The 22,320-nt window shown below is 41.6% G+C and overlaps 1 long non-coding RNA gene across 1 annotated transcript in view; it reads right to left on the bottom strand.

Annotated features, from left to right (window-relative positions):
* Positions 1 to 232: 232 nt before the first annotated feature.
* Positions 233 to 22,320, bottom strand: part of LOC135553903 (uncharacterized) — a 148,491-nt gene continuing 126,403 nt past the window's right edge. Inside the window, exon 3 of the long non-coding RNA XR_010457639.1 lies at positions 233 to 1,123. This is a non-coding gene — a long non-coding RNA (uncharacterized LOC135553903). The remainder of the gene's footprint in view (positions 1,124 to 22,320) is intronic.

Genomic DNA, 22,320 nt, shown 5'->3' with positions numbered 1-22,320 from the left:
TGAGAGAGACCACAGTACAGAGCCCAGAGGGGCCATTGATACAAGCTATTCAAAAGGGATGAGGAAACAACAAAGAAACAAACCAAATACAAGATCGGCTGCCCACAGATCTCAGGTAGACACATGACATAGATGCAGCGGGGCCCCTGCTGAGGATATTATAGTATGTTTACTCTCTAAGACGTTATTCTGGGTTCTACCTTCATAATATAGTCAACACTATATGACTTAGTCACAGTGCCATTGTCTTTATAGACAGAAATGTTTCCCTAATATGTCTGCAGGTATTCAAATAATACAATGAGCTATTACTTGCATTTCTATGCATTTAGTCAAATGTACAGGTCAACAAATGCCCTACATAGTATACAGTAAGTTAATACTAAAGATAGGAATCTACGATTAAAAAGGTGTAATCGTTGACTATTCACAATTATGAGTTTTGTGATCTACAAGCATACTGAGGAACACAGTAAAGTCAGATCCATGCTATAGTACATCACTCATGTCCATTGGAGAGGAAGACTGGTTCATTATGCAAATAGTATACACTATAGTAGTCTTACAGTCCAACTAACTCCAAAATGATACAGGAAGTAAGTTCTCTAAAACGAGGAACATATTGCCAATGGTAGTTACAATGACCTCTGATACGGTAGATAGAGTAAGGGATTCCAGAGGGAGGAGCTGGGTTGCTTGGGTATTTTATCCTATATCAGGAATGCTGGACTTGGTTGAGTCTTAGTGGAGGATCCCACTTGGGGGAAAAAGGTTGGTTTTTAGATGAACTACTTACAGTAACATGCATCAAAGTTTTGTTTACCCCCTCCCCCCTACAGAGGAAATGGTTACTCCAGTAATATTCTTCTGATGTTGTCAATCATCTTGATACATCATTTGAGTCAGTGTTTTGTTTTTGTTTTCTTACAAAAAAGCTGGAGGTAAAATAGCGGAGAGGAAAGTGGGAGCAGGAAGAGGCTCTGAATAATTCCTCTGCAGGGGGTCTTTTAGGGGGTCTTTTCTTCTTCTCTAGTGAAGTCATCTTTAGATGTTGTGCTTTGTGGGGTTCCTCATGCCATTGAACAGTCACTCTTAAGTCATCAGCGTTCAGTCGCCAGGTTATCTGCAGACATGGAGAGAGAAAAAAAGAGAGAGAGAGACCGAGCGAGAGAGAGGGAGAAAGAGAGAGAACAATAGAGAAGGTGAGAGCGAGAGAGAAACAGAGAGAGAGAACAATAGAGAGAGCGAGAGAGAGAAGGAAAGAGAGAAAGAGAGAGAGAAACAGTAGAGGTCATTAAATGTGTATGAGTCAGACCACCCATCTGTGTGCCCTTTTTGTGCCCCCCCCACACACACACACACACACAGACACACACAGACACACATGACTGTCAGTGAAAGAGCGAGAGGGACCCCACCATAACCTCCACAGACACTGGGCCCACCATGTCACAGCCATGACGCAGGCTGACTCACTGTTATTTGGGGGGGGGGGGTGCCCTCCCTGGTGCCTGTGTAAAAACAAAGGGCCGGTGACCACCCTGTGAGTGTGTATGGTCTGACTGCATCGACGCTGAGATTCTGAGCGACAGCGGCGGCTGCATGGGGGTGACTCCTTCATCAGCTTCAATTAAGGCCAGAGAGACAGAGATGGCTACAGAGGCCGCTCACCCACTGCATGGATGAGTCTAACCTCTGGATTAAACACAACCCCTCAGTCAAAGATCACTCTCTGGGTTTGAGTCTTCAGAATAATATTCATTAAGTTTATAGTTCTATGATATATTCATCTCTAGAATGCATCCTTCAGTATCTATTTGGTCAGTTCTGATATCCTTGAGCCATTATTACAAAAGAAAAAAACATTTGAGTATACCAAACATTAAGAACACCTAAGCTTTCCACAGGGATACTGGCCCATGTTGACTCCAATGCTTCCGACAGTTGTGGACTATTCTTGATTCTTGATACACTCGGGAAACTGTTGCCCATTTAACCCTCTGAATGGCACACATACACAATCAATGTCTCAATTGTCTCAAGGCTTAAAAATCCTTCTTTAACCTGTCTCCTTCCATTCATCTGCACTGATTTAAGTGGATTTCACAAGTGACATCAATAAGGGATCATAGCTTTCACCTGGATTCACCTGGTCAGACTGCGCATGGAAAGAGCAGGTGTGCTTAATGTTTTGTGTCCTCAGTGTATAACAACATGGCCGACAACAGAGTGATTACACACAGGCTCAGAGTGAAGGAGCACTACACATCAATAACTGACACATCAGTTCCTTTATCTAGCCTGTGTTTACTCTAAAGTCAGGCAGTCATGCCACTGTGAGAGAGTGCTTTGGGTTGATATTTTGCTGAAAAATGCTTGAAAGGTTTCCTACCCCCCCAGGTAGAGTAGAGGTTTGGGATGATTCATACGGGTTGTGTGTGGGTGGGCCATTAGACAGAGAACAACAGCTACAGTGAGGGAAAAAAGTATTTGATCCCCTGCTGATTTTGTACGTTTGCCTCCTGACAAAGAAATGATCAGTCTATAATTTTAATGGTAGGTTTATTTGAACAGTGAGAGACAGAATAACATTTTAAAAATCCAGAAAAACACATGTGAAAAATGTTAGAAATTGATTTGCATTTTAATGAGGGAAATAAGTATTTGACCCCCTCTCAATCAGAAAGATTTCTGGCTCCCAGGTGTCTTTTATACAGGTAAAGAGCTGAGATTAAGAGCACACTCTTAAAGGGAGTGCTCCTAATCTCAGTTTGTTACCTGTATAAAAGACACCTGTCCACAGAAGCAATCAATCAATCAGATTCCAAACTCTCCACCATGGCCAAGACCAAAGAGCTCTCCAAGGATGTCAGGGACAATATAGTAAACCTACACAAGGCTGGAATGGGCTACAAGACCATCGCCAAGCAGCTTGGTGAGAAGGTGACAAGTTGGTGCGATTATTCGCAACTGGAAGAAACACAAAATAACTGTCTCCCTCGGCCTGGGGCTCCATGCAAGATCTCACCTCGTGGAGTTGCAATGATCATGAGAACAGTGAGGAATCAGCCCAGAACTACACGGGAGGATTTTGTCAATGATCTCAAGGCAGCTGGGACCATAGTCACCATGAAAACAATATGAAACACACTACGCAGTGAAGGACTGAAATCCTGCAGCACCCACAAGGTCCCCCTGCTCAAGAAAGCACACATACATGCCGGTCTGAAGTTTGAATGATTCAGAGGACAACTGGGTGAAAGTGTTGTGGTCAGATGAGACCAAATGGAGGTCTTTGGCATCAACTCAACTCGCCGTGTTTGGAGGAGGAGGAATGCTGCCTATGACCCCAAGAACACCATCCCCACCGTCAAACATGGAGGAGGAAACAGTATGCTTTATGCGTGTTAATCAACTAAGGGGACAGGACAACTTCACCGCATCAAAGGGACCATGGACAGGACCATGTGCCATCAAATCTTGGGTGAGAACCTCCTTCCCTCAGCCAGGGCATTGAAAATGGGTTGTGGATGGGAATTCCAGCACGACAATGACCCAAAACACACGGCCAAGGCAACAAAGGAGTGGCTCAAGAAGAAGCACATTAAGATCCTGGAGTGGCCTAGCAAGCCTCCAGAACTTAATCCCATAGAAAATCTGTGGAGGGAGCTGAAGGTCCGACTTGCCAAATGTCAGCCTCGAAACCTTGATGACTTGGAGAAGATCTGGAAAGAGGAGTGGGACAAAACCCCTCCTGAGATGTGTGCAAACCTGGTAGCCAACTACAAGAAACGTCTGACCTCTGTGATTGACAAACAAGGGTTTTACAAAAAGTACTAAGTCATGTTTTGCAGAGGGGTCAAATACTTATTTCCCTCATTAAAATGCAAATACATTTCTAACATTTTTGACATGCGTTTTTCTGGATTGTTTCGTTGTTATTCTGTCTCTCACTGTTCAAATAAACCTACCATTAAAATTATAGATGGATCATTTCTTTGTCAGTGGGCAAACATACAAAATCAGCAGGGGATCAAATACTTTTTTCCCTCACTGTACCTGGCACTGGAGCTCCATAATGCAAGGAGTGGAGAACAGTACACTGAGGAAAAATATTAGAAGTCATACACACACACCACACACACACCGCACACCGACACACCGACACACACACACACACACACACACACACACACACACACACACACACACACACACACACACACACACACACACACACACACACACACACACACACACACACACACACACACACACACACACACACACACACACACAGCTATTCGGAACAACTCTTGCTAAAATGCTAAAATCCTAGAATCATAAAATCCCTGTTCTCATTACTATAACCTATAATGATGTGGGTCCTGTACACCACGTAAGCAATAAGGCCAAAGGGGGTGTAGTATATGGCCTGTTCTTATGCACGATGCAATGCGGAGTGCCTGGACACAGCCCTTAGCCGTGGTATATGGCCATATATCACAAACCCCGAGGTGCTTTATTGCTATTATAAAATGTTTACCAACTAAATTAGAGCAGTACAAATCAATGTTTTGTCATACCTGTGGTATACAGCTGATATACCACGGCTGTCAGCCAATCAGCCAACCAATATACCTCGCGAATAGTCCCTGCGATATGCAACTGTTCAGGGAAGTCAGGAACCAATACACAATACCTACTCAGCAAATTGGATGCAGTCTGCCATCCGTTTTGTCACCAAAGCGCCTTATACCACCCACCACTGCGACCTGTATGCTCTAGTCGGCTGGCCCTCGCTACATATTTGTCACCAGACACACTGGCTCCAGGTCATCTACAAGTCTATGCTAGGTAAAGCTCTGCCTTATCTCAGCTCACTGGTCACCATAGCAACACCCACCCGTATCACGCGCTCCAGCAGGTATATCTCACTGGTCATCCCCAAAGCCAACACCTCCTTTGGCCGACCTTTCCTTCCAGTTCTCTGCTGCCAGTGACTGGAACAAATTGCAAAAATCGCTGAAGCTGGTGACTTAAATTTCCGTCACTAACTTTAAACATCAGCTATCTGAGCAGCTAACCGATCGCTGCAGCTGTACATAGTCCATCTGTAAATAGCCCACCCAATCTACCTAACTCATCCCCATACTGTTTTTATTTACTTTGCTGCTCTTTTGCACACCAGTATCACTACTTACATACCATCATCTGCTCATCATCTTCTGCTCATCTATCACTCCAGTGTTAATCTGCTAAATTGTCATTTCTTTGCTACTATGGCCTATTTATTGCCTTACCTCCTCATGCCATTTGCACACACTGTATATAGACTTTCTTTTTTTCTGTGTTGACTGTATGCTTGTTTATTCCATGTAACTCTGTGTCATTGATTTTGTCACACTGCTTTGCTTTATATTGGCCAGGTCTCAGTTGTAAATGAGAACTTGTTCTCAACTAGCTTACCTGGTTATAAAGGTGAAATAATAATTTTTTAAAATCAGCATTCAGGGCTCAAACCACCAAGTTTAAAATGTTGCTTTAATCTCAGGTGGTAATAATTATCACTGCCTGCCTCCCATGTACTTTCATCATCATCTCTTTACATTTTACAAAATGGTCAGGCATGATTTCCTACATGAAAACAGGAGAGAGTAAGGCCTCAATGTGTACTACCATATCAGTACGGCCCGGGTGAGTCACTTGTTCACAAACAAAGCCTCTCTTTCTCCAGCTGAGGCCCAACATACGCAGGTGGTTCAGGGCAGCACACACACGTGCCAGTCCCTGTGAGGATACAGTGTGTACTGCATACATACCAGATTCAGAAGAAAACAACTGTAAGCTACTGCTTTGTCCCAGTACAGAAGGCTGATTCCTCACAAAACTACAATAAACAGGACCCATAGAAAGGTCCTTTGGAGGAAGTTTGGTTGACATATATTTTACATTTGTATCTTAAAACCTCTTATGGCTGCAGTGGCCGTATTGAGTAGCTTGGATGAAAGATGCCCAGAGGTGTCCAGAGTAAACAGCCTGCTCCTCAGTCCCAGTTGCTAATATATGCCTATTACTATTAATATTGGATAGAAAACAGTCTGACGTTTCTAAAACTGTTTGAATGATGTCTGTCTGTATAACAGAACTCATATGGCAGGCAAAAACCTGAGAAGAAATCCAAACAGGAAGTGGGAAATCTGAGGTTGGTCGATTTTCAACCCAGCCCCTATTGAATATACAGTGGGATATTGGTTATGTTTACTTACTAAGGCTTCCACTAGATGTCTTTAGAAACTTGAATGAGGCTTCTACTGTGTTGTGGAGCCGGATGGGAGCTCTTTGAGTCAGTGGTCTGGCAGAGAGCCAGGTCCTGGTCAGGAGCATTTCACATGATAGCGACCTGCGTTCCATGGCTTTTCAACAGACAATGGAATTCTCCGGTTGGAACGTTATTGAAGATTTATGATAAAACGATCCTAAAGAATGATTCTGTACTTAGTTTGAAAAGTTTCTACGACCTGTAATATAACTTTTTGAGGTTTTTGTCCAACATTCAGCTCGACCAACCCGAGTGTTTGGATTTGTGTACTAAAGCAGCTACTAAAGGAGCTACTTGGACATAAATAATGGACATTATTGAACAAAACAAACATTTATTGTGGAACTAGGATTCCTGGGAGTGCATTCTGATGAAGATCATCAAAGGTAAGGAAATATTTATAATATTATTTCTGATTTCTGTTGACTCCAACATGGCGGATAATTTTTTTTCTTAGCACTGTTCTCAGATTATTGCATGGTTTGCTTTTTCCGTAAAGTTTTTAAAAATATGACACAGTTGTTGCATTAAGGAGAGGTATATTTATATTTCCATGTCTAACAATTGTATTTTCATCGACATTTATAATGAGTATTTCTGTAAAATTATGTGGCTCTCTGTAATATCACCGGATGTTTTTGGAACTAGTGAACGTAACGTGCCAATGCATACTGAAATATTAACTTTATCAAACAAAACATGCATATATTGTGGAACATGAAGTCTTATGAGTGTCATCTGATGAAGATCATCAAAGGTTAGTGGTACATTTTATCTCTATTTGTGCTTTTTGTGACTCCTCTCTTTGGCTGGAAAAATGTCTGTGTTTTTCTGTGAGTTGGTGGTGACCTGACATAATTGTTTGCGGTGCTTTCGCTGGTAAAGCCTATTTGAAATCGGACACTGTGGTGGGATTAACAACAAGATAACCTTTAACACGGTATAAGATACATGTATGTTTGAGGAATTTAATTTTGAGATTTCTGTTGTTGTGAATTTGGCGCCCTGCACTTTCACTGGCTGTTGTCATATCGATCCCGTAACGGGATTGCAGCCCTAAGAAGTTTTAATTAAAGCATAATTGATAAATAATGAATTGAAGTTGGAACATTTATGGAATTTTGGCCTTACCCAGGCCTCCTAAATAAAGTCCTGTTCTGTTCTAGTTTTGTGAGGAGTCTCCATCCAGTAACCTGTGCTAGACTCAGTGTTTGTGAGTATCCATACAACTAGAGATCACATTCACTGCCTCAGGGCTACACTAGTCCACTCTGAGAGAACCAACGCAGTACAGAATATACCCCTGGCTAAGAGGTAAGCTGTGTTCGGGAGCAACACAATACTCTAGCAGTTTGAACAACACAGCCACCCAGCGATGGGAACGGTTGGCCACTCCGCAGCACCAAAGCAAGGTGTTAGCACTTGAGGTCGTTTGCCTCATCAATAATTGACAGAGGCAAACCAATCAGAACAATTTGCTCCCCACAGCAAAGTGCTAGAGCAGGCTCACACCGGTGAATCATTAATGAGGCAATTAGCAGAGACGGTTAGACGGTTAGCCTCTCGCTAGCACCGCACCGCTCCTCTGACGCTACGCTAAGCTGCACCTGGTCCTGTCATAGATACTGTTGACAGAGTGGTCCTGGTCAACACTCAGATAAGGAGATAGGGAAAGCTGCAGAATGTAATGATGTGCTACTGAAGCCACTGGGTAGAATGTGAGCTGCGTTACAGAATTACATGTTGTCAATGTGCTGCACAGGCTTCTTTAGGAGCACAATGCAAATCCGTCACCATGGCGGATTGACCAGTATTGGCCGTTACCGTGGAGAGGGCCAGCTGGAGCTGTTTCCGTGGCTATTCCGGTGTGGGAGAGTCTTTATGGACAAGGATAACATCGACCTGGGTGACATCGCTCAAACATTGGGGAAAACAACAACAAAGATGGTGCTTCTCCTTGAAGGCCAGGGTCCAGGATTGTTGTTTGACAGAGAAATCAAAGTCCTGAGGGAGCTGCTCATGAAGCCTGATCGAGCGGCCATATTGGAACCATATCATAGCTAATCGATGCAGCTCTCTCTGCTCTTTCAGCTCTGGGTCCAGTTGAGGCTCAATTAATCCAGCAACCTTGATCTGAGGAACAAACCATGCAAACCTTGCACAGCGCATAGATTATTCCCAAACACATACATATTCTCACACACGCATACTCACATATAAGTAATACAAAAAAATATATACTATATTCTATACTATTTGATGTCCATTTTGTTCAGTTCAAATGAAACACTGAGGAGATGAATAGTAAGTTGTTTACCCATAATCAGGAGTTTCCCCTTTGAAGAAGACAAGCTTTCCCCTGAATATCCGGCTTTCTAATCACCTTAATGCAGTCTCAGTTTCAATATATCTCACTGATGGAAGTATTAGGAAAGGAGGGAGAAAATGAGAAAGGCAGAGAGAGAAAAAGGAGAGAGAGAGGAGAGAAAAAATTGCTAAGAAATGAATTTGTTTCCCTGCTTTCAAATGTATTTCATACTTCAAATTTGTTATTTGTATTTTAGTAATTGTTTTCTTATTCAATGTAGCATTTTATTGGAATTAGACTGAGACAAAAACTATTTTACACAGCTGAACTGACAGTACATCATTTTAAATCATATTTCTAATGTAATGTCTTCAACCTACCTTTGCAGCATATTCACTATTAATCATCATAACTATTCCATAGTAACAACTTTGGAGCAGTTTTATCTCCTTACTTGATTTACATAGCTCTTAAAGGGGCAGCGCAATTATATTACAATTGATTGGTTGGCCTGTCCACTGGCATGGCTGATATTGACACTTGTAGACAGTTACTGTCTGTTTAATGATCACTATTCACTTTTATAGCCCTCTCTGGACCACGTCACTAATAAATATTTGCAAAGAGGAAATTTGCCCTATGTCTTGAGAGAGCCATAAAACTGGCACCTATGTGTTTTGAGATTAGCATGTAATTAAAATAGTAAATCAATATTTATTAAGCTCTATTGCAAAACAAATGAGAATTGTAGCGGGGTCGCCAATGCATGCCAGGGCCAAGAGAGCAAAGACTCATTTTACTGTTCATCTCTCCCTCTCTCTCGCTCTCTCTCTCTCTGACTCTCTCTCTCTCTGCCTCTTTCTCTCTCTCTGCCTCTCTCTCTCTCTCTCTCTGACTCTCTCTCTCTCTGCCTCTCTCTCTCTCTGCCTCTGCCTCTCTCTCTCTCTCTCTCTCTCTGACTCTCTCTCTCTCTCGCTCTCTCTCTCTCTCGCTCTCTCTCTCGCTCTCTCTCGCTCTCTCTCGCTCGCTCTCTCTTGCTCTCTCTCACTCTCTCTCTCTCTCTCTCTCTCTCTCTCTCGCTCTCTCTCTCTCTCTCTCTCTCTCTCTTATGCTAGCAGCTTAATATAAAACATTGCATCATTAAATGCACCCACCTTGACCTCATTTAATTTATAATGTGAATATAAAATGCATATATCACCTTTCTCTCAATCAATTGTTGAAACAAATGTAATAATAACTTTGTGTGTGTGTGCACGTGCAATCATGTGTGCAGGTGTGTGCATTGCTTTACTGTATTTGTGTGTATGCTTTAGTCTGTGTGTTTGTGCTTGCATCTGGACGAGGGATGGGAGAACTTGAAGATGCTCTCTCTCTCTCGCTCTCTTGCTCTCTCTCTCTCTCTCTCTCGTCCTTCAGCTCTTGTTGTTCTTCTGTAAACGGAGGAGCTGAGAATAACTCTGCTCACGTTACACTTCACTGTGCATAAAACCATCTCAGCAGCGCTTGCTGCTCACTGTCACACACTGTCTGTCTGGAGCACAGCAGGGCAGGGAAGAGAGAGAGCTAGAGCGAGAGAGATAGAGAGCGAGAGAGCGAGAGCGCATCTTCAAGTTCTCCCATTCCTCATCCAGATGCAAGCACAAACACACAGACTAAAGCATACACACAAATACACTAAAGCAATGCACACACCTGCACACACTCAGCACACACCCAGGGTGAGGTCAGACAATCCTCCCCTACTGTACCCAAAACCTGTTTCAGCTAAGTCAGCCTTCCAAGGCCCCACTTCCAGCCCTAGTCACGCAAACACCTACCCACACACGCACACACGCACGGCGCACACACTTCACCTCAATGAGACCCTCTTCCCCTTTTCAGCCAAAGTTCTAAAAAGGTGAGTGCAGATTCTCTATCTCACCTTCTACATCTATAGCAAGTTAAGGGACTGCAGAAAGCAAACAGTTGTAAATAAATACAACCCCTTTCACCTCTGTAGGCTAAGATGCACAGATTATAGTAGGAATGGCTGCTACAGTGTCTAGAGCTATATATCTACTGTACATATGCTACGCAACCGAGAAAGAGTAGCCAATAAAAACTCAATGGAGCACTCCTTTTATTGTTTAAAAACTGCTCTACATTTTAACGGCTGAAGAAAACATTGGTCAGATTCAATTATGCATTAAAAAAATAAGTTATGAGCTGGCGGCTAAATTATTGATGCTGGCATGGATAGTGGCTCGGCGTTGCCAATGTGTCACCGCATTTCTGCTGACGTTTCTTCCTGTATTGATAATTTTTCATCTAAAAAGGTCCATAAAGTCTTGATCTGTGAAAGATGGCAAGTGGCTGGGATATCCTGTAATAAGCAGATTGGAGAAATGATACATAATTATTGGAGGGAGTGAAAATGGGTTTGATATCATATCTAACATAAAACACTGGATGTATGAACTGGACTTTTTTTGTCACAGTCTGAGGATTTAAACGAAATCAATTGAAACCACTTAAATGTTCTTCGACCGGATGTGTTATTAATTTGTAGGCATCAGGTCCAGTGTGCCACATTTACCAGAAATATTGAAGCACAGTTAGGGCTGTGGCGGCCATGAAATTTCATCAGCCGGTGATTGTCAAGCAAATAACTGTTGGTTTCACGGTAATTGACCGTTAGTAAACATAAACACATTTAGCATCTCCTGGCTTCCACATACAGCCTACAAGCCATTTTAAAAAGTCTAATAAATCCATGTAATATAGCCAACACCTTCACAGTCCATTATTTATTTTAGACAGATCTAAAGAAGCAAGATATGAAGAAAATGTAGTCTATTTCAGGAGAACATAATAGCATACCCTGAGTTGTCATTACGTTAGGTCCTGATGTGGCTATGTCAAATGGCTGTGGGCTACACTAGTTAATTTAGCAGACAGGATTTGCTTATAATTCCGTAGCATTATTTTATATTATTTTATAGTATGAAGAATATAATTTAACAAAGCTGAATAAAATATAAATATTTTCTCCAAACGATTTGAGGGAGTGCACACATGCCTCTATTCTGTGTTGGGCGGTTAACAAAGAAATAGGTATTACTATAGTCTTAATTTAGAGTTATTAATGTAATTTTAGTTGTTCTACAAACGTAGGGCTATATATTTTGATGTTTAATACATTGTGAGTCTTCATGATGCGACTCTAATGATGATTTGAAAAAAGTTGCTTGAAAAAGGTATGAGCTCTGCTTTGTTTTCTTGCGCAGACTATACACAGGCTATACTCATTCACAATTTGAAAAGCACTTGATAATGCCTCGAATTTCACTGCGGCACTGGAGTGCTGCCTTGTACCCTTCTCCCTGAGTGTGCTGTGCAATCTGAAGCACCTCTCACTCACATGGCTCTCCGTCACGTGATCTTTTTTTTTTACGGGCTACAAGTGAAGACAGACACATCGGGAATGCAACTGTGCGCGTCCTTATCCAATTCCGAGGTGCATATTGAAGACATTGGAAGAACGGTCCACATGTACTTTCGTCAGCCAACAAGATGAGTAGGCCTAACGAACAGCAAAAGCACTAGCCAATGTCAAACTACGATCCTCCATAGTACAAAAGTCGACCTATTCTATTCTGTGCGAGAAATAAATATTCCAAACACATTCTGGGACAGTTGTGGGATGCAATAGATCCCAAATTAATACAACCACTAGCATAATTGTAAAAAAATGTATAGCGATGTGGCTGACGCAACATATCAGAACGGTAAGCTTAAAATGTTAATAAACTATTAGGCTATTTCTTCACATTATAAGTGCAGCGGAAAACATCATTATCAAAAGTGACCGCAAATGTATTTATGAATGTAATGCTTTTATTATAAAATGCATTTTATGGTGAAAATGATCTTCCCCAAACTTGAAACTCACACGCTGCTTATGTATGTAGTTAGGCTCTACACTCCTTGTAAAGCGGATTAATGAGCTTCATTTAAAAAAGTTATTTGGCCACTTTAGTTGTGATACAAACCTTATTAAAACATATAGGCCTATGGGCTAGGCTGCATGAGGTGTTCCCCCAAAAAAGCCATTGTTTCTTATGCTTGGCACCATTCACAAGTGATAATAGATAATTCACAACTCATAGGCTAATATTGTCACCCATCAGACTATTCTTTATTTAATCTTGTCTTTACATATACTAAATAATATATGTGTGACATTTGTTTTGATTTAGAATGGACCATTATCATGCACCTGTATCAGGGGCAGTGAAAAAAATACATGTCATCTATGCACTTCAATGGCGAATGAAGGACGCTTTTCCCCGTGGTTTATTTTCATGCCAGCCAGGTTGTAAATACAATATTCCTGTTGTCACGCCCTGACCTTAGAGATCCATTTTATGTCTCTATTTTGGTTTGGTCAGGGTGTGAGTTGGGGTGGGTATTCTATGTTCTATGTTGTGTAGTTCTATGTTTTGGCCGGGTAGGGTTCTCAATCATGGACAGCTCTCTATCGTTGTCTCTGATTGGGAACCATACTTAGGCTGCCCTTTTTCCCACCTGTGTTTGTGGGAAGTTGACTTTGTTTATGACACATAGCCTTAAGCTTCACGGTTTGTTTTGTAGTGTTTATTGTTTGTTCGGCGTCTTTTTCTAATAAAGAGAACATGTACGCTCACCACGCTGCACCTTGGTCCACTTCATTCAATGGCTGTGACAGCAATGTGCTTAATATTAGGAAAGTTGATAAATAAAGATAGTAGGCTTAGCCTATAGAAAGCTGATGGGATCCTCGTCTTTTTATTAGCGGCCATCACTCTGTTTTCTCCCGCAATTACATAGCCTATAGAAATGTTGCACAACATGAGCTCATGGGCTCTCATGAAGTGTTTGATTAGATTTTCAAAAACATTTGCATTGATGTCAGAGTGATTAGAGGGACAATAGAGTGCTGAGTACCAGGCAGTTAGCACGTTTGGTAGGCTACTAATGACCATCAGCTGCATCAAAGTTTGGAGAAGCCTAATTACCGTGACAAATCGGTCACGTGAAATTTGACTGCCTTCATGACTTGTGACCGCCGGTGTGGCGGTACTACGGTCACTGTAACAGCCCTAGGCACTGTAATGTAAGCCATTTCTACTTCTCAACACCTTGTATCACTATAAACTCACCAGATACGACATGGAGGTGGTGTTATATCATGTCCACACCATTGTTATGTACGTTTGTATGTGTGTTTAAAAAAGGTGTATCTAAGTGGGTTGTTGACTGTCTTTGTCTTGGGACTGTCCCTCTCATATGCACACGTATGTCACACTTCCCGTGATGCAAATGCCTGTGATTTAACTGCAGATAGCCACCAAGTACAGAGCATCTGTTTCTCTGTCTTCTTTCTCTTTCTCTCTCTTTCTTTCTGATATGATTTACCTGCACTCCTTATTTTGGTCATTCCTCATTTAGTCTCTTCCTTTAATCATTACTTGTATTTACGCACGCACGCACGCACACACACACACACACACTGGAACTAATACAGTAAGGAAGCAAGAGAAAACCACACCATTGACGTGCAGTAACGTTTCTGCACAAAGATAAATAAAAAGTAAAAGTAATGATGCTGTTATAGCAGCCAGCCAATTCTGGTGTTTTAGCACAACTACCGACATCTGTTATTTCAAATGCCTTTTTTTCTTCATATTTGTTTTTACTTGAATACAGAAACATAATGTATTCTACACAAAAACTGTTAATGAATTAAATCGCAAAAGTGTGCAATAAAATGATTTCTCCTGTTTTGACATTGTTCCTGTCCGTTATCCAGAGATGAATGAAACGGGCTGGTGGGATGTTGTCCGGAGGCAGAAAAACACAATTGAAAGATGAGAAAAGGAAAGAGAAATTGACGAGTGTGGCTGGCGTACGGCTGCGATGAGAACACTGTGCTCTTTTCCACCCTACAAGGTTAACGGAACAGAGGACTCGGCTTGTGGAAAATTCCAGATGACCTTCTGCTTATCTGAGTCTTATTTTGCCGTAACGCTCCCTTGCCTCTGTTCAGTGGCTGTGTTCACAGTGCTGGGTGTAGGTGTTGGGGAGTGAGTGACCCAGAGGCCTATGCAGGAACACCTACAACCCGCCAGAGATAAGAGTTGCCTCAGCTGAATATCACAGCTCATTACAACCAAGGAAACTGCACACAGCCAAAGCCAAAATGGCAGGGGTTTGACACACAGCTCTGTTCATCTGAAAGGTTATGATACTTTTCAACTTTCCATTTTTAAATATCAAGCTCAGAAGGGAAAGGGAAAATTAAGTCAAATTGAGATTATTATTATTTACAGATTTCTCATAAATTAATTGAGACTATTTTGAGGAAGTGTACTGACTATGGTGTCTCAAGATGTACAAACAGAAATATTTCCACAAAAGCTAGTGCTGAAACACTTTCTGGAGACATAGAAAAACCCAGACACACCTCCCAATCAGGTTTCCTTCTGCCCCTGCTATGGTAGACTGTAGAGGACTGTCCCTCCACTGATCTGGGGTCAGCGAGCAGTGAACCAGGCCCTGAATGGCTGTCCTGTGTGACTCATGTGTTTGTACAAAGTGAGGTAGAGGAGAGCGAGGTGGGCCTGTGTGTGGATGTTAGTCATCTATCTCATCGCCAGTCCGCTCATCTCTCAACACATAACCCACACACTGTGTGTAAGAGACTCAGACCTAATCAAACACACATGGAGAAGAAAGCACAACCACACACACATGCGTTTACATCTACATACAATTCGCTCCTGTATCACATTATGCAGCCGGTATTTGGTGTGTGGAAATTTCCAGCTAATGTTTGGTGAGGGAGGGGGAACTACACAGGACTTATCTCCCCTAATTCAGGGATATTTTGAAAGTAGAACACTCTGGAGAAGTGTTCAATCTAAATGTACTGTTAGTGGGACTACAGAGAGCAGAGACACACATTACCCAATCAGATCCTGTATTTTTAGAACACAGTAACAATGAGCTCCGTACCATAGATCATAGAGTATAGTACGCCCACTTGGTGTTTCACAATCTGCAGTTGTTCACCAGTGTTTGTTCGGAAACAGACACACACACGCATAAACACACAGATTCACAAGAAAGCATGCACACGCACACAGGCACACACACTCACAGAAACACGCTCATATCAACAAATGGATATGTACTCATATTGATGTGTACACGTCTAGTATAGATTACTTCTCCAACCATGATAGTATTTTACTGTCCAGTGAGTCTAAAATAAGTTCAATTTTGAATATTTTAATTGCAGGAATTCTGTTTAATTCGGAAAAGTTTACTATCAGAACAAATGCAAGAAATGCTACCTTATGTGCATATTTCATGCATTTTGTTTCAACTGCTGTGGTTCCTACATCAGATGAACAATATGAGTTGCAAAAGCTCATAAAATGAACTAATGGCTGAACCATGTTTTCTTATTCATAGGTTTAAGGCCAGGCACCCGAATAGGGTCAACCTTAACCAGACACAAATATACGTTTTTGTATATAAAAAATGAAATGTATTATTAAAATATGCCAATTATGCAACATCTCATTAAATATGCACATATTTTCATCTCACACAAATACCTTTTTTTTGGACACTGGATAAAGTCAGACTAAATATTTTTGGTTTCATTTTGTTAAGACACTCCAGGACCGGACTGTTTGTGGATAAATATTTTTAAGAAGAAAATGTCAATATAGAATAAAACATTTACAACATATCAACAATTACCCATGTTACAGTATAAGTCTGGGGAATACGCCTAAGTATGATCACAACATGAATGCAGATGCTTCTGAGGCTGAGAAGAAAAATGGTTGTCATTTTGGGAAGAGTCTGACTTTTGGGGAATGGCAGTGAAAGACAAGGACACTGAATTTAGACACTGAGCTGACTCAGCTGTATTTAGACCCAATCATCTATCTCTTTAAAGTCATTCCAAACAGTCCAGGTTGTAACATTCTCTATGAAATGGGCTTTTAAATTATGGGTGATTCAATGTAGTGAGCTTTGAAATTATGGATGTACATATGTCCATTTAAATGTGGTTACAATTCATGACATTTTGATGATGGTAGTATAATAAACTAATCATACTACCTTTTGAAAATTAACCATCCAAAACACCAAAACATCTCAAAATACATGGCCTTAAGAATACTTCATATCTAAAAGATTTCACCTAGTGAAAGATCTAACAAAAATAAAACATTCAATTCAATCAAACGTCAGGACCATCATCAGGCTGTAGACTAGAGGATTAGGAGTTTATGGGAGAAGATATCTGTGAAAAGACATCTTCATTTCTATTCTTACAATACCATCGTTAAAGTCCTGATACTGCAGTATGGTCGTGACCCGGCACCTGAATTGAACCGGGAGGAAATATTTATCATTTCAATTTGGGAACTAAAATATGACAAGAAGCCGTCCAAATCCACAACTCCACAACACATGAACCGTGGAACCTTCTCAAAAGGCACTTTGTTAAAATTAAATTGGGCGTGACATAATAAAGCTGTTGAAATTTGGAATTTGGAGATTGCTCATTGGTTGTTAGCATGGCCAGTACACAGAATGCGTATCATTGTGAAATATGACAATTATATTGGTTTATTGCTCATTGGCCCTCTTGAAAATCTAAACCAGTCTCACAGTCAATGACCCATATGCAAACAATTACCCCTTTCCACACAGCGCCTCATTTCCCCATACAGGCTAGTCAAATCTGGGCCAGTGATTTCTCTTTTACTGAGGATTCTCCAAGCATGTTGTGGTCAGAGTGGGAAAAGAAACCTTGCTCTTAAAAAGTAGCACATGAATTCTGAGTGATTGTTATGCAAATGGGTAACAATACCATTTCTGATATTTTTTTACATTTTTTATTCATTTCATTTGTGAAAAAACAATGCATATTTTTTACACAACAATTTACCATTTAACGTCCCTAAATTATTATACTATTCCCTTGCCTCTCCTCTGAGAATTAAGCAAAAGTCAAATATTACATGAAAGGAGAGAGAGAAATTGAGAGAAAGGGTGAATAGAAAAGCTCAGAAAAGAGAGAGGTGGAGAGAGGAGAAAAGAGAAAGAAAGATTGAGAGCTCACATAGAAACGTTATCATTCGTTTTGGATGAGTGATCCATCACTGCTTCTCTATGAGAGAGAGAAAAAGAGAACAGTTGAACAAGAGCGGGAGGAGAGAGAGAGAGAGAGAGAGAGAGAGAGAGAGAGGAGTCAGAGAGAGTCAGAGAGAGAGTCAGAGAGAGAGTCAGAGAGAGAGAGAGAGAGAGAGAGAGAGAGATGGAAATAAAGGAAAATAAAGGATCTGTATAACTCCTTGGGAGCGGAGTGGATGCCTGGGTTAGGGCAGTTGTAATGAAACATTCATAATATGTCTTAACACGCTCGGCTGAATAGCGCTACGCTCACCGATGCCACGGCCGTCAAGGTCACGGTTACCGTGGCGCTACTAGGAGCTGGAGGTTGCCGTGGTATCTCCAAGGTACCACCGAGTGAAACAAGCACAGGTCACCGACACGTCTCTGTTTAACATGCCCTCCGTGTGAGTGAGTGGGTGTGTGTGTGTGTCCATGTGTGTGTATTTGACTGTGATCATGGCCAGTTCTGTGTGATCTCTTTGTCACCATGAGTCAAGTTCTTATTCCTTTGATCATTTTAATGGGGACTGTTCAGATCCTCAACCCTCCAGTGTGATCTTTCATTTTCCGTAAGATACTGCCTTTCTAATTGATATGTGTGTGTGTGTGTGTGTGTGTGTGTGTGTGTGTGTGTGTGTGTGTGTGTGTGTGTGTGTGTGTGTGTGTGTGTGTGTGTGTGTGTGTGTGTGTGTGTGTGTGTGTGTGTTTTTGGGGCGTATGTGTGCGTGTCGTCTCTGACTTGTGACAGTTAACCTTTCCACGCCTCAACCGATGAGGGAGTGCGTTCATCACCTAGTTTGCGGTATGTGTGTGCCTTTGTCTGTGTGTGTGTCCGTGTGTGTGTGATGTGGTAGCAGAGCCTTAGTTAGCACACACTGCTTCAGTCCTGAACTGATCTCTGACTATGTCTTTAAGAAGAGGGGCTGCGAGGATCAATAGGCATCAGAAACCTTCAATAATTATATTCATCACACTTGATACAGGCTGACTCAACAGTCTACACTACTCCTGCATGTTACTGCTGATTGGGAGTATAGACAGACCTACTCACTGACTCAATGACTACAGCAATATCATTACCATTGAAAAGGTCAAGGTGCCATGTTTTTTGGTTTTGAAGGGATAATGATGGTTAATAAGACTTATATTGCCTCAGAAACTAGAATAATAGTGTTGCTTCAAGTTGGGAAAACTCTGCATGTCTTTAGTTTATATCTCATCTAAAAAGGAAATACTCCTTATGTCTTCCAACTGTAAAAGTTCGAAAACAGGCTTTTGAATAAGAATGGTGCATTATCGCTAAGTAACGTTTCAGGCCTACATTTTAAGCTGTGTAGTGAGCGGTGACAAATGAACTACCATTTTAATTTCGATCAGGAGGAGAAACACATGGCTGGAGCCAACGGAGTCAGCTCTCTCATTCTGCCACTGACTGGGACCATCTGGACCCAATAAAGTGTTTCTCTTTGAATCAACAGCTGTCGAAATGACACAGAATCACTCTTTTTTCCTTATCAATCTTTCTTTAGTTTTCCATTCTTTCTATTTTATGTACTCATTTTATTGTGGTTGGAGCTTCAAGGTCTGTTTTATTTGGGCAATTAAATTAATTAAAATGTTGACCATGTTCACCTGTTTTTCTTTGTTTTCTCCATCACTTTCTCTCCCCTTCCTCTCTCCCTATCTCTCATTCTCTCTTTCTCTCCCCCTTCCTCTCTCCCTATCTCTCATTCTCTCTTTCTCTTCCCCTTCCTCTCTCCCTATCTCTCATTCACTCATTCTCTCTCCCTTCCTAACTGCCTATCTCTCATTCTCTCTTTCTCTCTCTCCCAATCTATAATGATCTCTTTCTCTCCCCCTTCCTCTCTGCCTATCTCCCATTCTCTCATTGTCTCTCCCTTCCTCTCTGCCTATCTCTCATTCTCTCATTCTCTATCCCTTCCTCTCTGCCTATGTCTCATTCTCTCTCCTTTCCTAACTGCCGATCTCTCATTCTCTCTTTCTCTCTCTCTCTCCCTATCTATAATTATCTCTTTCTCTCTCCCTTCCTCTTGCTTTTCTCTCATTCTCACTTTCTCTCTCCCTTCCTCTCTGCCTATCTCTCATTCTCTCTTTCTCTCTCGCTTCCTCTCTGCCTATCTCTCATTCTCTCTTTCTCTCTCCCTTCCTCTCTGCCTATCTCTCATCCTCTCTTTCTCTCCCCCTTCCTCTCTGCCTATCTCTCATTCTCTCTTTCTCTCTCCCTTCCTAAATGCATATATCTCATTCTCTCTTTCTCTCTTCCTATCTATAATTATCTCTTTCTCTCTCCCTTCCTCTCTGCCTATCTCCCATTCTCTCATTCTCTCTCCCTTCCTCTCTGCCTATCTCTCATTCTTTCTCCCTTCCTCTCTGCCTATCTCTCATTCTCTCTCCCTTCCTCTCTGCCTATCTCTCATTCTCTCATTCTCTCTCCCTTCCTCTCTGCCTATCTCTCATTCTCTCATTCTCTCTCCCTTCCTCTCTGCCTCTCTCATTCTCTCTCCCTTCCTCTCTGCCTATCTCTCATTCTCTCATTCTCTCATTCTCTCTCCCTTCCTCTCTGCCTCTCTCATTCCCTCTCCCTTCCTCTCTGCCTATCTCTCTCTCTCTCTCTCTCTCTGCCTCTCTCTCTCTCTCTGCCTCTCTCTCTCTCTCTCTCTCTCTCTCTCTCTCTCTCTCTCTCTCTCCCTATTTATAATTATTTATTTCTCTCTCTCTCTCTCTCTCTCTCTCTCTCTCTCTCTCTCTCTCTCTCTCTCTCTCTCTCTCTCTCTATCCCTATAATTCTCTCTTTCTCTCTCCCTTCCTCTCTGCCTATCTCTCATTCTCTCTCCCTTCCTCTCTGCCTATCTCTCATTCTCTCTTTTTCTCTCCCTCTATGTGAGCCTGGTGATTGAGGGGCTGGACGTCTCAGTCAATCTGTCAGCGGCTGACTGTTTTACAACACACGCACTTCACTGATGGACACCATCACTCACTCTGCAATAGCCAGCCACACAGACTTAGAATAAACCGAGAGGGAGAGAGAGAAAGAGAGAGGGTAAGATACATTACATGAAAGAGAGAGATAGAAAGAGATTACATGAAAAGAGGAGAGATGATGTGAACAAGAGAGCAAGCGAACTGAATAGACACTTGAACAGAGTGACAGAGGGATAGAAAACAGAGAGTGTTATAGTAGGTGCTAAAGTTAGTGTTAGTCGGGTCATGATAAGGTTCTGAACTGATTAAACCCCATGGTGGGTTTTTTCCTCTCCTTAGTGGAGACAGAATCACTATGTATGCGTCCAAAATGGCACCCTATTTCCTATATAGTGCATTACCTTTGTAATGCACTATATAGGGACTAGGGTGCCTTTTAGGACACAGACTTTGGTTCTCTCCTTTCTGGAGAACAGAGGAAAATGTGTTCCACCCAACTGGCAGATTTGCCTCTTAGCACTTCCTCCATCATTATTTCATCCCTAAATAGCTCTCAAATGTGTCAAGGCCCAGCGATAATAATATTTTCAAGAACTGTACTTCTAGATGGTGCTCAAAATTTGACTATAAACAACTTCATCTAGACTCTATCTGGAAGTGTGTAAAACCCCCTATAGTTTATTGACGCCCCGTTGTGTTAATCTAATTAACATAATAAAATGTCCCCATCGGAATCTGTCAGGTTAAGCTAAAGATATATCAAACCACCACCTATTCTATTTGCAGCGTAAAAACAGTTTGGGCTACAAACTAATGTGACCCCACTGTGGAAAGGGAGGTTACCGGTACCGGTTTAAAGTATGGAGGTAGTTTTGCGCCTACCCAAAAAAAGAGGTTAAATATGTGTAACTTTTATATATATACAGTGCCTTGCGAAAGTATTCGGCCCCCTTGAACTTTGCGACCTTTTGCCACATTTCAGACTTCAAACATAAAGATATAAAACTGTATTTTTTTGTGAAGAATCAACAACAAGTGGGACACAATCATGAAGTGGAACGACATTTATTGGATATTTCAAACTTTTTTAACAAATCAAAAACTGAAAAATTGGGCGTGCAAAATTATTCAGCCCCCTTAAGTTAATACTTTGTAGCGCCACCTTTTGCTGCGATTACAGCTGTAAGTCGCTTGGGGTTTGTCTCTATCAGTTTTGCACATCGAGAGACTGAAATTTTTTCCCATTCCTCCTTGCAAAACAGCTCGAGCTCAGTGAGGTTGGATGGAGAGCATTTGTGAACAGCAGTTTTCAGTTCTTTCCACAGATTCTCGATTGGATTCAGGTCTGGACTTTGACTTGGCCATTTTAACACCTGGATATGTTTATTTTTTAACCATTCCATTGTAGATTTTGCTTTATGTTTTGGATCATTGTCTTGTTGGAAGACAAATCTCCGTCCCAGTCTCAGGTCTTTTGCAGACTCCATCAGGTTTTCTTCCAGAATGGTCCTGTATTTCGCTC

The sequence above is a fragment of the Oncorhynchus masou genome, chromosome 2 (assembly GCF_036934945.1).
Source record: "Oncorhynchus masou masou isolate Uvic2021 chromosome 2, UVic_Omas_1.1, whole genome shotgun sequence".
NCBI lineage: Eukaryota > Metazoa > Chordata > Actinopteri > Salmoniformes > Salmonidae > Oncorhynchus > Oncorhynchus masou.
This window is presented reverse-complemented; position numbering and strand designations above follow the sequence as displayed.